The sequence below is a fragment of the Adiantum capillus-veneris genome, chromosome 13, assembly GCF_014529385.1.
Source record: "Adiantum capillus-veneris isolate H3 chromosome 13, ASM1452938v2, whole genome shotgun sequence".
Taxonomy (NCBI): domain Eukaryota; kingdom Viridiplantae; phylum Streptophyta; class Polypodiopsida; order Polypodiales; family Pteridaceae; genus Adiantum; species Adiantum capillus-veneris.
In genome coordinates this window covers 96,496,255-96,511,074 of record NC_140943.1, presented here as the reverse complement: position 1 = coordinate 96,511,074, position 14,820 = coordinate 96,496,255, and the positions used below count along the sequence as shown (strand labels likewise).

General features: G+C 39.3%; 1 pseudogene; it reads left to right on the top strand.

Annotated features, from left to right (window-relative positions):
• The first annotated feature begins 10,744 nt into the window (after nt 1–10,744).
• LOC147444487 (uncharacterized) lies at nt 10,745–11,322 on the top strand (annotated as a pseudogene).
• The last annotated feature ends 3,498 nt before the right edge of the window (nt 11,323–14,820 follow it).

Below are 14,820 nucleotides of genomic sequence, written 5' to 3'. Positions count from 1 at the left end.
TTTAAACAAGGCGGAACAGAAACATTGTGACATGCAATACTGTGTTTCAAGCAATATGTTGCTAGATGTCCTACCCAAGAGTTACCCACGCCAGAACGTAAGATCCTATGCTTCATCAGAGGACTTAGGAATGAGAATCTCCAAAGGACCTTGAGGAGCAAATCATAGAGAATGTGATGCAATGCATCAACCACTCTGACAGAGTACCAGCCTATACAGTTCCTCAACGATGAAGGTGCATGACATGTGGAGGGGACCATCTGATGCAACATTGTCCTGACTATAGACCTAAGACTCCACCAGGGTTTGAGCATGTTATGTCTCAACCGCCTAGATATCATCCTGTAGCGGAACAAGTGTTCTTAAGTGAAAGACCCATAGCTGCTAGAAATGCATATGTGAGTCATGAGCTTCAAATAGAAAGATATGTGGTAGATCAAAGGCCACTTCAAGGTCAATATCAAGTATTGCCACAACAACCAATACGTCCATGTGACAGATGTGGTAGTAGTGATCACTTGATTAAGGATTTTCCACACCATGATATCATGATAAATGTACATTGTAATGAGTGTGCAGTCACACATATGATTTTTGATTGTCCTAAGAATCCAAGAAAGAAAGGTAAAATGCAACCACATGTTACCTTTCCTTCTACCATCAAATCAGAGAAAGAACGAGCCGCAACAAAAGGAGAGACGGCAACAACAACAGAGCAAGAAACAATTGCAAAAGAACAGGTGCTTAAACAACAAGAAGATGAAAGTAAGCAATTTGCTCCAGTAAACGTTGTCACAAGAGCACAAGCAAAAGTGCAAGAGTAGAAGCCTACAGATGGAGAGACTAGTAAGAGTTCCAAAGGCCGTAGAAACTCTAGACGAGCAAGAAGGACTAGAATGAAAGCGAGACTAGAAAGGGAGAAAGGAGAAGAAAAGGCTGTTACAGCTGAGTTGGAAACAAATCAAGAGCAATAGACACAGCAAAGGGAAGCTGAAACCCTTAAACCACCTGAAGCACCCAAGAGTGCTAGTTCAGGAGGATCTGTCCTAGTGGACAGAGTGAATGAGCCTTTAGATGCGATTTTATAGGCTTATGAGGCTAGATTGAAAAATAGACAGACCTTAGAACAAAGATGGATGATCCATCCTTATCCTGAACTAGAGAAGCAGAGGCTAGAAATGTGTAAGCATCTCATTGAAACTGCTCAAGCATTGCTAGAACGACCTCCACCAGAATTGAAGGATAGGATAGTCACCCCAGTGCACAAAGATGAGAGCATTAAAGTAGGCGAATTGTGTAGAGAAGAGGTAGATCATAGGGAAGAACCACTGCCAAGGTCGCAAGACTCGAGGGTAGTCCAAAATACAACAAATGAATCAATGAGGGATTTCCCACCCTATGTTCCTATAGTTGAGGAGCAGTGGCCAGAGGAGTTATGGAAGGCTCTCCGAGATGCCCAAAAAAGAGAAGAGGATGCTGGACCAACACCATTTCTTGAAATCACATTAGATAGACCACAAATGAGTGTTGATGCGAGGTCATATTATGGTGATGTAGGATCGATAGCCTTCGAAGACACTAGACCAGCATCGTTAAGAACTTTGCCACAGTACAAGGGAGATTTTGAGGCAAAGTCTGAGATTGTGAGAGTTCCATCACATAGGCTAGGAGGGACAAAAGAATTGGACACAAAAAATTTGACTGACTTGCTATCCACGCCAGTGGAGTGCACAATTACGTTGGCAGAACTTTTGAAAATCAGGCCAAGTATGCGGACGGATATAGGAAAATGCTTGGAAAAAATTGGGATCAAAAGCCTATTGAGGTTCCTGGAAAAAGAGCTAGATGAGATCGAGAAGCCTAGATCAAATGTAAGACCAGTACTTCTGAACAAAGTAGGAGAGTACTGTGAAGGAGAAGATGGTAATTCCACTTTGACTGTCGAGTACAATGGGATTGAAATGAAAGCTATACTTGACAGCAGAGCAGGACATGCCATAGCAACAAAACGAATATGGGAGAAATGGGGTAGGCCCGCCTTTAGAACAACCAGAATAAAATTACAGTTAGCTGATGGGCATGTGGAAATACCCATGGGATTGCTAGAAGCGATAGTGGTGTCTTCTTGTGGTATAGAGTATGTGCATACTTTTGCCATAGTTGACTTTGGCAAGAAAAATAACTATGAAATCATCCTTGGAAGACCATTCATGAGGCAACTCAAGATGGTACAAGATTGGGGTTATGATTATCTATACTTGAGACATGCTGAAACCACAACACGTGTAAATATAAGAAATCATAGTTACCGAGATGTAACTAGAACACCCGTGGAAGATTTTGATTCTGCAACACAAAGTGGATCAACAGACCATCCGTGGATGGGCAAAAAGAAAGAAATCTGGATGCGCAGAGCATTGGAGTGTAGTGACTTTGGGAGAAATGAGAATGCCTTAGAGAGGGTCTTAGAAGATGATGCTTACATAAGAGAACCTTTTCTGGAAGACGCGTTAGAACCGCTAGAGTGGACTCAGATATTGGCTACTTTGGATGTCTGTGTTAATGAGACCACACCAACAAAATTTTGCGATGGGAATGGGTATGACGTAGTCCCCTACTACATGCTAAGGGTTATGTGTGAGATAGATGAAGAATCTGAGTATGATGAACTCAAAGTCAAGACAAATGACTCTATGGGTGATCCTGCTTGTGATTCATATAATGAAGGGTCAGATAGGCAAGAAGTGAATACCTCAATGATGTCTACAATATCATTGGGTGGTATTGCTACACTTGCTACAACGGAGGGAGGTATGAGAGCTATCCAAAGTGCTAGATGCAAATCACCACCACATGATGCATCTCTCACCACTGGAACCTCAGACGCAAGGAGCCCAAACAAGGAAGATAATCAGCTAGGAGAAGACAAAGATGGACTAGATAAGATGCAAAAAAGTCAAAGAGGTGCATCTATCTCATTCATGAAAGTCAAAGTAGAAGGGATACGACTGACGTTAGTGAGTTTCCACAAGGAACTACAATGCTATGTGGACGCTGAAGAGAATGTCTACCGCAAGACCAAGCAAGACACAAATGAAACCTCGACAATTCAGGTAGTGCAAATAGAGACATGCACAGGCACACCACATCCACATCCTAGTTTGGTTCAAGAATGTTGGGGATCAGACTACATGCAACTAAAGCAAAATATTGAAACAAAAATAGAGTGGTTGTCCCGAGAGGACCTCTCAGAAGTTGCCTATTATCCAAGGGAAGTTAAATTGGTCAAGAAAAACCAAGGAAAGCAAGAAATTAATGGTTTATACAAAGATAGAGCTGATCGTTGGTACAAAGCGATAACAAATCATGACAACCTTGAAGAAAATGATACATACTTTGATGCCATTGAAGATGGATCAACATTAGGCATAAACTACAAGTCTCTAGCTGGTAATGTTTATCGCCTAGTCATGAGTTTAGCTCTTGTACACAGAGAAGATTTTTGCCAAATCATTTTCTCACTTCATGACCTGGAAATACCATTGAGTGATGAGATTCTTACTGATGAAGAAGAGGAGGCCCAACTTAGGGACGAAGGGCAATTACTTTTATTTTGGGACTGTGAAACCAGATGGAAGGACCCAATTTACTTTGATTATTTTTTGCAAAGATGGATCACAAAATACGATGGAAACCCTTCACCAAAGATCTTATGGGTCGAGCGTCGAATGAATTGTTGCATGACAAGGGATACATTCTATTACCTAGATTTTATCTCTCAAGAATTCTCAGCCAATGAAGAATCTTACATACTCCCGCCAGAACCAAATGCAGAGGAGATGAACCAAATAAGTAGAATAGATACGAGTCAAGAAGTATGTGTGTCTAACCCTACTTCACACATCAATGATCACTCTCAAGAGATTGGAGTACAACCCAGTATGGAAATAAAGCCATCACTCATGCATGATCAGTCAAAGCACGTGCATGAGCACACATCCCCACCGTAGGATGACACGACAAAAAGTGAACCACTACAAAACATTGCACAAGAAAAGTTCAAAACAGGGTTATCAGCTATGGGGATAGCACAAAACCAAATACCTAGCCCGAATACTGGTCATATAGAAACAGGTGCTCTTTGCGATCAGTGTGTGATAACACATTTGATTACAAACTGTCCAACTCGAATGCATAGTACAAAGGAGGAGCCGCAAGTCAACGAAGCAAAGTTGCAGAAAGAAGGACTAAGATCCAAAGAAGATGCTTCAGGTCCAGCGCCTACAAACAAGCAATATGAAGACTTGGAATCAATCAAAGAAGAGGTTCAGCAAGTGACAGGAAGTTCAGACACTATTGGTGACATTTCAACAGCTGAAGTCGAGGAAGAAGAGCCTATGACTCTACAGGAACCAAATGCTGATTTTGTGTCTCCAAAAGACATATCAGAGGAAATGGTGGTCAAGCAGGAGGTAGAACACACAGATGAACTCAGAAGTGTGAACAATGAAGAAGAAGACGACAAGGAGTCCAGGCCAAAGATTGCTCAAGTCACTTAAGAGAACACATGCAATCTAGTACCAAAGAAGATCAACTTTTTGCTAAGTGCACAAGACGGAGTCAAGATGAATTTTATGGCAGAAATTGATACAAATTCCACGACTAATGTCATGTCATATGGCATGTGGTTACTTCTAGGTAAGTCAAAGCTTTATGATATTCAGATAAAGGTAAATCTCTCACCTGAAGTAGATGTTATAAGTATGGGGATTGCAGAAGCTACTCTCCAACTACACTCACAGAATGTCAAAGAAAAATTCTTGATGGTAGATTGGGAACACACTTGATTTTGTCCAAGCCATGGGCACAAGTCTTTGAAGACGATCGTGAATCTTCAACAATGGTCATCACGACAAGCTATCAAGTGGCAACAGAGGTCAAGCCTACAACAGTTCAAAGATTCTTGGCTATTGAAAAAGGCAAAGCTAAATTAAGCCCACAATCTCTAGCCCATCCAATGCAAGTGCAAGACAAAGCCTCTACATCAAAAGCAAAACCATCAACAAAACAATGGAAACCCAAGCAAAAAGTCTGTCAACCAAAGTTTCCATCGCCCGAAAGTCTCCAAAGGAAGTCAAAACAGGTCAACCAAGTGCTAGTATCCAAGGCACAGATTAAAGTTAATGATCCAATTTGGATACAATCACAGGAACAACCTCAACAAGCAAAGGTAACAGGATGGATCACATCAAGCGAGCCAATTATTGCACAAGGCTACAAGAAAGGAAATTCATATGTTTGGGTTAAGAAGCCCAAGATAACAGCCTGGCGATATCCATCCCATGACAACCACTCAGTCAGGAATCAACAAAGCCGTCAACGTCAATCACATAACTCAACCAAGAGAAAGGACAGGTACAAAAAGCAAAAGAGAAGGTCTTCCATTGGACAAACCATACGATAAGTCTGGGTAATGAAATCAGAATTCTACCAGACTACCCAACAAAGTCGAGTGAAGATCACCTCCAAGCAAGTCCAAAGATTCATTCTAGTCGAGTTACTCGAAGCACAAGGATTCTATGAGGGTAACTTTCAAATCTGGCTACCTAAGGTAGTAGCTTATCAAGGAATCACCCAGGAAAAGCAAGAAACATCAAGAAATCAAGAGCAGTCACCCGCTACACCCAAGAGTACTACAACCTATAGATGGATCCCTCGTCAATTACTACAAGAGCAAGGCTTTTACAAAAGTAATAGCCATATTTGGAAAATTAAAACAAGGTACCATCAAGTCAAAGAAGAAACAAGGCAAGTGGCAAAGGAGATCAGACCAGGCCCAAGAACAATGTGGGTTCCAAAATCCGCGATCGAGGCTCAACAACAAGAAAGATACACAACTCATTTATAGCCTCTTAACAACAAAAAGAAAGCAACGGTAAATGCGGAGGTCACAGTTTTGAAGAACACTATTTGGAAGAAGAATCAGGCCGCGATCAGGTAAGTCCAAGTCGCCATTAAACTTACATGGCATAAGAGTCTAGAGTCGGGCAGTTAAGCCACTAAATGAGCAAAGTGTCAGAACCAAGCTTCAAGTTAATATTTTTCTGTGGTCTATGAGTCTAGCTAATAGGTATAAGCTCAAGCTGGAGAGTTGAGCATACATAAAGTCATGTCGCTCATGCTAGAAGAGGTGAGCATAAGAGTCAAAGTCCATATAATATATAAGGTGGAGAAGGCGGAGTAGTCAAAACAAAAACACTCACGCACTTGACATAGTGAGGAAGAGTGGAGAAACCTCGACAGCAAAAACCCTTCTTGTGAGTAGTGAAAGCTTTTGAAGCACTCATGCTATATGTTTTGCTCGCTACACTAACTCCATGAAGAACCCATCAATACTCTTCTCTCGCACCGCATCTTGTTTAACATGCATAACTCTGTGCAAGCATATAGATGTCCCATCATTGGACATATGCATTAGGCACTCTTTTTTATTCCACCCATGCACTTACACAAACAAATGACGATGACCAAGCGGAAACAGGTTTTATAAGCCTTTTCTCAACAACAATGACTCTGACTTCAAGCTACTAACACTTATCCATGTATATCAAGCCCATATTAGTAGCCATATGGCCATGTGTACTTTAACTTAGCATAACTCTATAACATCAGAACCTAAGTACATATAGCCTCGCATTTAATTATGACTAAAGACATTTTTTCCCACTGGGTTTTTCCCTTTAGTCTTATCCAGGTATCTAAGACCTTCATTTTGTATATACGCTACATTTTACTTTTACTCTTTTATTTTTTATAACAACAAAAACAAGAAGAACCACGATATCCCCACACTACTAATTGCAAATCTACTAACAAGTCAAAAGGGAGAGGCAAAAAAAAACAGCATGACAAAGCTTCAAGTCAACTTACAGGTACGACTTCCAGATAACAACCACAGGAAAAGCATACTAGAGCTACAATGACAACGACCTGCTGCACCAACAAGTCGATACAACCTCATACAATTCAAGATACAACAACCAATAGGAGGGGGAGAGTTCCAGGCTTCAGATACACTACAACTACAACTTCAAGGCAGCTTTAACATCACGCAAAGCAACCAACTACAGAAGAGGCTGCCACAACAACTTCAACCAACAACAAGACATCAAGAACCAACAACTTCAACCAACAACAAGACATCAAGAACTCATCAAGGCTAGCAAAGACATAGGGTCTTGTCGGGGACGACAAAAATTCGGAGGGGGAGAGTGTTGAAAGGACGCCCTTTAAACAACGTTTCCATAAAGATTCCATTACGATTCCTCAAAGATTATGTAAAGATTCCACATGAAGATGGTGATGAAGTAATGAAGATGAAGATGGATGCTGCAACATGAAGATACGAGTTCATGGACGTCATCGAATATCCCGTTATTATTATTTTGAGCCATTACGGCCACTTTTGTAATGTTTACGGGAACCTCATATTTTAAAGCGGCATTTGTATTTTGGCCGCAGATGCTTGTATAATGAGTAAAGCCAACTCAGTTTCTTGTAATTAAGCTTTGTAGAAGCCTAGGGACAATTCAGGTCATTTGGCCGGACATTAGGTTTGAAGGCTTGGTATATAAGCTGAAACCTAAGGCTTTGTAAAGGACACATTACGTTATCTCAATGAATATACAGTCGTGGGTTCTGCAACACAGGGTAGTGAGCTTCACACACACACACCGTCGCGCACACTAATCACATTGCAGATTTGAGAGTAGGAGCGTGTTAGCATTGAGGAGCTCTCCGCGTCGATGCAAGATATGCAAGCCGAGGACCACATCGCGAGCCCGCCTTCTACAAGCTATATTTGGTCGTAAGTACCTCAAACGACATCCGTTTTGAATGATCAAGTAGTCGTTAGAATCAGGGCGAGAAGCTCTTCGTGTTGATGTCTTTGTAGATCAGTTCCGAACACTTTGGAAATTACTATTTTGAGCCTATTGCGACAACGGATGTCTTACAGTTATGGTTTTCAGGGTTTAGGTGTTTGGCCATATAGGATATGTCCTTGTGAGTCTTGCCCTCTGATTTCGAGTCATTCCGATATGGTTTGAGACTGTTTCGAGCTTGTAGTGTTTTGTAGGATGCGTTGTTAGTTTCTTTGCTTTATGGTAGTGTTGTGGTAGGATTAGTGACTGTAGAGTGTTGTTAGTGTCTAGCTCAGGGTTGACAACCCAGAGATTGCCTCCATGCCCCAGTCGGATCAGCTACATCCTCGGATTGACAGTTTGTTGGTCTGTGTTCTCGCTGTGCTCCATCATTTGTCGCGGCGTACCCGCTAACAATGATGCATAACTACCATTAATACTTAATCACAAGAACTAAATCACAAGAGGCTCTTACATGGATTTCTATCTGGAACATCTTCACTTGGAACATGTTGATTGCAAGATTCACATGGATATGGCAAGGAAGATTTGGGCTATGTTCGGCATGACTATTTTAATCAAATGCAAAGGGATTCCCGTACTCTAAATGCTTTCCTCTCCTACATCCTCGTCTCTTGTCACTCATATGAGTTTCATCGATGGTGTGGACACAAACCTAAAATTATGGAAATAAACCTTCCTAGTATTAAAACACATGGATTAATCAATCCTACTAGAAATGAAGATTACCTCCTCTAAATAAGAGGGAAGTGGGGTTGAAATCCTTCTTGAAGAGATATGAGGCTCAAGGAGGAAGGAAAGGGATTTAGAATGAAGAGGAAGGAGAGAGGAGCTTCTTCACAAAACCCTCAAGGGTTTGAAGCCTTCAAGAGAGGGAGAGAGCAAGTGCAAGGTTTAATGGAGACCTTGATTTACTTAAGCATAACCTTGACCATGACAAGTATGCAAGTATAACAATGTGTGTAACAACAATTGGATCCACATTTTAAGCTTTTATTATAATGGCCAAGTGGTGGATCTTTGATGCACTTACTTCCCAATTCGTAGTCTAAATGGCCAAGTGGTGGATCTAGAATCTACTCATCATACAAACATTGTGTAAAATTACAAGGGTTATGATGGCCAAGTGTTGAATGCACCTAACTTTAAGACATGGTTAGAATGGCCAAGTGGTGGATCTAGGATCTACTCATCCCACCAACATGTGTAAAATTACAAGTGTTATGATGCCCAAGTGTTCAATGCCCTAACTTTAAGACATGGTTAGAATGGCCAAGTGGTGGATCTAAGAGACCAACAATTGGATCCACATTTCAAGCCTTTATTATAATGGCGAAGTGGTGGATCTTTGATGCACCTACTTCCCAATTCTTAGTCTAAATGGCCAAGTGGTGGATCTAAGATCTACTCATCCCACAGACATTGTGTAAAATTACCAATGTTATGATGGCCAAGTGTTGAATGCACCTAACTTTAGGACATGTTTAGAATGGCCAAGTGGTGGATCTAGGTGAGACCAACAATTGTATCTACAATTCAACCCTTTGTTATAATTGCCAAGTGGTGGATCTTTGATGCCCCTACTTACCATTTCTTACTCTAAATGGACAAGTGGTGGATCTAGGATCTACTCATCCCACTAACATCATGTAAAATTACAAGTGTTATCATGGCTACCTGTTGAATCCACCTAACTTTAAGACATGGTTAGAATGGCCAAGTGTCGGATCTAGGAGACACCAAAAATTGGATCCACATTTCAAGCGTTTGTTATAAAGGCCAAGTGGTGGATCTTTGATGCACCTACTTCCCAATTCTTAGTCTAAATAGCCAAGTGGTGGATTTAGAATCTACTCATTCCACTGTAAAATTACAAGTGTTATGATGGCCAAGTGTTGAATGCACCTAACTGTAAGACATGGTTAGAATGTCTAAGTGGAGAATCTAGGAGACACCAACAATTGGATCCACATTTCAAGCCTTTGTTATAGTGGTGGATCTTTGATGCACCTACTTTCCAATTCTTAGTCTAAATGGCCAAGTGGTGGATCTAGGATCTACTCATCCCACCAACATTGTGTGAAATTACAAGTGTTATGATGGCCAAGTGTTGAATGGACCTAACTTTAAGACGTGGTTAGAATGGCTAAGTGGTGGATCTAGAAGACACCAACAATTGGATCCATATTTCAAGCCTTTGTTATAATGGCCAACTGGTGGATCTAGGATCTACTTATCCCATGGACATGACTGATCGTATCAAGCAACTGAAACAAGATCGTATTATTCAAGATGAGTTTCTTGAGCAATTCAATTTTCTCCATGAGGAGAATCCATGTGAAAATTGGGAGAAGCTTTGTACCACATACAACATTAATGATGTTGTTTACTCCCATTGCTTGACACTCTGTGATACTTGGCTGACATCACAACTACAACGTGGTACAAAGAAGATTGATTTTCCTGAAGAGGTAAGAAAATATATCCAATGGACGATCAACATTGTGAAAGACAAAGCATATTCAATTATAGATCTTCCATGGTCTATATATGTTGTCAGTCTTCAAATGGAGGGAAGATCTTACTTAGAGCACCATCTAAACAAACCTATCCCTATAGGATTGTGTATCCTTGACAACACACGTGATTTGGAGAGAAATCTACAATGGTCAGTTGAAAGATTCAAAGATCTTATAGATGGAATTATGGCTATTGTAGGTGGGTCAACAAAACCACAATGTGTGATCCTTTCTTTTTTAAATAATAAAGACTATGTGCAGTTATAGTCTGCTTTGCAAAGTATGACAAACATGGTCAAAATACAATTTGTTGGGGCATTGCACAATGTGAAGCATCTGGAATTTACTGGTGCTATAGAATTCTTCACCACACTTGTGTTCTTGAGCAAGGGAGATGCCTTTGAGGGACTTATTAGTTCTTCAAATACAGGGACAGAATCCATAATACTAGATGCAGGACACCTTGATCTAGATTTTGGAAGTGTGAGTCAATTGTTAGATGTCGAGTTTCTACAACTCAAGAAGGAGATGACAATCAAGCAATTCATTCAAAAGTATTGCAAAGAAGATTTAAAGCTTATTGACATGTTCAGTGATGGCTACATAACAAAGTTGGGACTCAAGCAGAAAAGGGAAGTGTTATGCCTTGTGGACAATATTGACGACCAAAGAAAGCTTAAAACAAGACTTTTGAGCTTTGCAAATCAGCATGACGATGTCAAAAAATGGGAAAACTTCAAAGTGATCAATTAGATCAGCCCATTGATGACCAAGGAGTATTGAATAGGGTAGGAGCGTCAACAAGTGAGACACCCATATCAGTTACAAACTTTTTGAACCTTGAAGCAAGTATGAGCTAAGCTTCTATACCCACTTGTCATGTAATTAAGCTTTTTATTTTGAAATAAGTTTGATATTGTTTTAAACATGTAATGATAGTTTCATCATGTATATTGTCAAGTATATTAATAGTTGATTTAAGATCTTTGACTTCAGATTTTCTCAAAAGTATCATGCAGTGAACCTTTTCTTAATAGTTTAAAATTGTAGAAAAGATAAATTATTACTTATTACATCAATAATTTGAAGTAACATATCTACTAAAAAATATTTTAATGTAAATTGGCATACAAAAAATTGATTCTTTACTACGTTGAATTGATACTTCATGACATAAAATCCTTAACTAAAACATATAGTTTACAATGTGTGACATTTTTTAACCAAAATATGTTAAACATTTTTTTATTGCAGACTCAAAAATGATAAGAGGTATTAAAAGACAATGTCTTTCACATTATGTGTGGCATGATGATCCTCTTGGTATACAAACTTTTCCCATTCCAAAGGATAAAGTCTTTGAGATAAGTGGTATTATCTTTGAAGTACGAGCTTCCAATACACAAGGAGATGGTTATGGGATTTTTGTGCATACACATCTTCAAAAGTGTATGACTATTCTCCATTATGGCGGTGATAAGTATTTCCATGATACTTAGAAGATTTTGTGCAAGATATCTCCAAGGGCATCTAGGTACTCGCTTCTAGAGGATCCAAATGTCAATTGTGTGGACGATGAGATATATATTGTTGGTGATGTAGAAGATGGAAATTTGGCAGGATATATAAATAGTACTCATGGTCTAAGTATGAGCCCAAATGTATGTTATAATTTTGATCCCATTTTCCCACCTTGGCAGAAATCCATAACAACACAAATTAGCTTGGATAAATGTGGCTACGTTTGTGTTGAAACCCTACGCCACATAGAAAGTGGTGAAGAGCTTCCTGCAGAATATAAATTTACCTGACAGCACTCAAATATCATGATAAAATCCCTTATATGAAAGTTATTGATAATCTATTTGAAACCGACTCATTACTGAGTATGTATCATGATCAACATCGTGGGTTGTGATGGCATTGCCATGTTATGCAATGAGTACTTGATCTCATACAAAAATCTGTTCCTAAAGTGATATCCATAGAATTTCACAAGATTTTTGGAGCTTGCATAATAATGCTCTATTTCAAAGTTCATGTATCATGTTGAACATAATCCATACAAGAATTTGTATCTCATTGTACATATTTTATCAGAGCGTAAAATTATGCATTAGCAATTTATGCAGTAGTTCATTTTGAATGCATTTTTAAAACTGTACCGTTAAGAATATCCTAATAGTGGATTTTGGATGTACCAAACCCATGTAAAACTTTTTTAGAATAGCTAAACGTTAAGTAAAGGATGAATTTTTCCATCCATACCTTGCTTAAAGTGTCTCAATGGTGGATTAAAAATTTCCTTGCTCCTCTTAAGAACTTTTTTAGATTGGACAACTGGCGGATCTAGGATGCACCCATATTTACACAATGTTCTTTGAATGAAAAAGTACTATTTTATTGAGTGCACCAACCACCCTTCCACAACTTGTTTGGAATGTTTGGTTTAAGATGCTACCACCTTCTAAAACTTGTTTAGAATGGCCAAATGGTAATTCTAAGTTTCACTCATTTGTATTTTGGTTACTTAGAAGCACCAAGTTATGGGTATACATTTCACCTCCCATTTTTAGGATGGACTTTGAATATTCATTGGTTCTACACACACAACCGACACAAACAATTTCATTGTTAAGTACCATGTGCACTTTTTTTCCAGATTCAAAGTTCATCCTAAAAATGAAAGAAGTGGTAGACCTTATTCTTGAATGATCCTTTATGATTGAATGGATCATAGCTTGAACAAGTGGTAGAAATTATTGTTCTCTATGCTTCAATAGAGTTTAGATTTAGTGGTGGACCTTGTGGCTATCTATGCTAGAATGGAACTTTGCTTAGACATGTGGTGGACCTTGTGGCTACCTATGGTGGAATGGAGCATAGCTTTAACAAGTGTTGGATTTAATGGCTCTCTATGCTTCAATAGAGCATAAATTGGACAAGTGGTGGACCTTATGGTCCTCTATGCTTTAATGGACTATAGCTTAGACAAGTGGTGGACCTTATGGATCTCTCTCTTTCAATAGAGTAGACATTGGACACGTGGTGAACCTTGTATCTTTCTATGCTTTAATGGGTTATTTCCTTGGACAAGTGGTGGATCTTATGGCTCTATACCCTTCAATAAAGCATAGACTAGACAAGTGATGGACCTTGTGTTTTCCTATGCTTGAATCGATCTTAGCTTGGACAAGTGGTGGGTCTTGTGGCTCTCTATGCTTGAATGGAGCATAGATTGGACAAGTGGTGGACCTCATGTATCTCTATGCTTGAATAGAGTATATAATGGAACCTTATGGTCCTCTATGCTTGAATAAAACATAGCTTGGACAAGTGGTGAACCTTATGGCTCTCTATGTTTCAATAGGGCATATATTATACAAGTGGTGGATCTTATGGTCCTCTATAACTCAATAGATCTTGGCTTGGACAAGTGGAATGGAAAGGTAGTGAATCTAGGATGCATTTTTTCTCTAACACCACCATGTTTAGAATGGTCTTGTGATGGATATTGGATGCACCAAACCTTCTTAATTTGTTTCAAAAGGGAAAGTACTAAATACAAGATGCAGTTTTCCTTCTCACACCTTGCTCAAAGTGGCTTGGTGGCGGATTATTTCCCTTACTCTTCAACAAGAACTTGAACATAAAATTCCCAAGTGATGCATCTAACAAACAATATGTGTTCTATAACTTTTTAGAATGGACAACTAGTAGATCTAAAATGGAACAAAGCTTCTATAAGTTGTTAAAAATAGTCACTTATTGTGGATCAAGGATGTGATAAGTGGTGAAAAATGTTTGTGGTGGATTTAGAATACACTCACTGTGACAGAAGCCATTAAGGTTGGCCAAGTGGTGGACCTTGGATGGATGGACAATTCAACAACTATGATTGAATCTTTGATTGAGCTAGTATCTACTCTTCCATAATTTCTAGATCGGCCAAGTGGTGGATCTAAGATGAGTACTAGTCTTCCACAAATTTTTTTGATTCAATATATAGGATGCACACCAACATTCAAAACTTCATTAGAACAACTTTGATTTTATTTAGGATGCATCCTTCATTGCACAAACTATAGATAATGATAAGATGGTGAATTTAGAATCTAGGATCTAAATGGCCAAGTGGTGGATCTAGGATCTACTCACCCCACAAACATTGTGTACAACTATAAGTGTTATAATGGTCAAGTGTTGAATGCACCTAACTTTAAGACATGGTTAAAATGGCCAAGTGTTGGATCTAGGAGACACCAGCAATTTGATCCACAATTCAAGCCTTCGTTATAATGGCCAAGTGGTAGATCTTTGATGTATCTAATTTACAATTCTTAGTCTAAATGGCCAAG